Raw genomic sequence first — 2931 nt, forward strand, 5'->3', positions numbered from 1 at the left:
TTATCATGACACATTCATCATTGTCATATTGCTTAGCATGATCATGTAGTTGACATAGTATTGGTGGCATAGCCACCGTTCATAATTCTTTCATACATGTCACTCTTGGTTCATTGCATATCCCGGTACACCGCCGGAGGCATTCATATAGAGTCATCTTTGTTCTAGTATCGAGTTGTAATCATTGAGTTGTAAATAAATAGAAGTGTGATGATCATCATTATTAGAGCATTGTCCCAACTGAGGAATAAAAAAAGGCCATAAAAAAGAGAAGGCCCAAAAAAGAGAAAGGACATAAAAAAGGTCCAAAAAATGAGAGAAAAAGAGAGAAGGGATAATGTTACTATCCTTTTACCACACTTGTGCTTCAAAGTAGCACCATGATCTTCATAGTAGAGAGTCTCTCATGTTATCACTTTCATATACTAGTGGGAATTTTTCATTATAGAACTTGGCTTGTATATTCCAACAATGGGCCTCCTCAAGTGCCCTAGGTCTTCGTGAGCAAGCAAGTTGGATGCACACCCACTAGTTTCTTTTGTTGAGCTTTCATACATTTATAGCTCTAGTGCATCCGTTGCATGGCAATCCCTACTCCTTGCATTAACATCAATCGGTGGGCATCTCCATAGCCCATTGATTAGCCTCGTTGATGTGAGACTTTCTCCTTTTTTTGTCTTCTCCACATAACCCCCTCATTATATTCTATTCCACCCATAGTGATATGTCCATGGCTCGCGCTCATATATTGCGTGAAAGTTTATAGGTTTGAGATTACTAAAGTATGAAACAATTGCTTGGCTTGTCGTCGGGGTTGTGCATGATGAGAGCATTCTTGTGTGACGAAAATGAAACATGACTAAACTATATGCTTTTGTAGGGATGATTTTTCTTTGGCCATGTTATTTTGAGAAGACATAATTGCTTAGTTAGTATGCTTGAAGTATTATCATTTTTATGTCAATATGAACTTTTGTCTTGAATCTTTCGGATCTGAATATTCATACCACAATTAAGAAGAATTACATTAAAATTATGCCAAGTAGCACTCTGCATCAAAAATTCTATTTTTATCATTTACCTACTCGAGGACGAGCAGGAATTAAGCTTGGGGATGCTTGATATGTCTCCAACGTATCTATAATTTTTGATTGCTCCATGCTATATTATCTACTGTTTTGGACTATATTGGGCTTTATTTTCCACTTTTATATTATTTTTGGGACTAACCTATTAACCGGAGGCCCAACCTAGAATTGTTGTTTTTTGTGTGTTTTAGGGTTTCGAAGAAAAGGAATATCAAACGGAGTCCAAACGGAATGAAACCTTCAGGAACATGATTTTCTCATTAGATGAGACCCAGGAGACTTGGACCCTCCGTCAAGAAAGCCACGAGGCGGTCACGAGGGTGGAGGGCGCCCCCCTGCCTCGTGGGCCCCTCGAAGCTCCACCGACGTACTTCTTCCTCCTATATATATCCACGTACCCCAAACGATCAGAACAAGAGCCAAAAACCTAATTCCACCGCCGCAACTTTCTGTATACACGAGATCCCATCTTGGGGCCTGCTCCGGAGCTCCGCCTGTCGGTGTACTAAAGTGGGGGTACCTTAGTATCCCGAACTTGTGCACGGGCAGTCGCAGCATCCCGCGGCAAGGCTTGCCGGGTGACCACCAAGGTCCTCCGTGGTTCCTTTGGAGCCATTCAAGGACAAAGTATCCAAGCTAAGGAGACAAGACCCCGACAAGAGGAGCTTGCCGGGAAGGCCAACCAAGGCATCTCAAGACCCCGGCAAGAGGAGCTTGCCGGGAAGGCCAACCAAGGCATCTCAAGGAACTTGCCGCAACGCGCCACGCGTCCCGGCAAGGCCCGGTGAGCGACAAGCTCCCGGACGCGACAAGACAATGACCGCGGCAAGGCGCTTGCCGCGGCAAGCCACCACTCCGTGCCCGCGCTCCAGCACATCCACCAACGTGTCGCTCTGGGACCCTTCCAGGCGTACGTGGCGGGAGGCTGTGCAGCCAGCGGCGCGCGGTGGCAAACGGCGCTGACAAGATTGCCTTTGTGGCGAGCGGTGGCGTCCCTGACGGTCCCTTTTGCACTATTTAGGCGACGTAGACGGGCATTTAATGCCCTTGTCCCCTACCGTCAGGGTTAGGTATGATACACTGTAGCAGGTAGCTGTACCTACCGCAACACCTTTCCATTTTTACCCTTGTCTACGTTGCCACCTGTCGGTGACCCCTTGAGCATATAAAAGGAGGCCCATGCGCAAAATGGGAGGGGGGAGAAAAAAAGAGGGAACACTCAGGCTCGGTCTCGTTAGCTGCTGGGGTGTACTGTAGCACTCCGTGCTCCCGAGCAAGAACTCAATACAAACCACAAAGCAGGAGTAGGGTTTTACGCATCCGTGCGGCCCGAACCTGGGTAAACCGCTCGTGTGCTTCGCCTCGATCCGCTCTTCGTGCGACCCTCGCCCCCGCCGAACCGAAAGGGACTCGGTCTGCCGGTCCCATAGGTGCTCGTTGATTAGTCCCCCGGCATCTTTGGCGCGCCAGGTAGGGGCGTCGAGGTTGTGTGAACCAGATCCGCCGTTCACATGAGCTAGATCTTCATCATCTTCATCGACATGCCGCCGAAGAAGAAGGCTTCGGAGGCGGCTGCTCCGTCCGCGCCGAACCCACCACCGCCGGAGCAAACGGCTGATGGGGCAAACGCCGGCGGAAGAACGGGCGTCGACGAGGGAGCTCACGGTGCTGCCAGGTCCAAGGACAAGGCTGCGCTGCCCATCGGCGGTGTAGCCGGCTCCCACAACGACCGGGCGCACTCCAAGACCTCGGCGTCCGTACATGCACCACGCCCATCTCAGGAGGCGCGGGACCGGCAGCGTCATGGTACTCACAGTACCATGCGTTTGCTGGACCAAGATCG

The sequence above is a fragment of the Triticum aestivum genome, chromosome 5A, assembly GCF_018294505.1.
Source record: "Triticum aestivum cultivar Chinese Spring chromosome 5A, IWGSC CS RefSeq v2.1, whole genome shotgun sequence".
Taxonomy (NCBI): Eukaryota; Viridiplantae; Streptophyta; class Magnoliopsida; order Poales; family Poaceae; genus Triticum; species Triticum aestivum.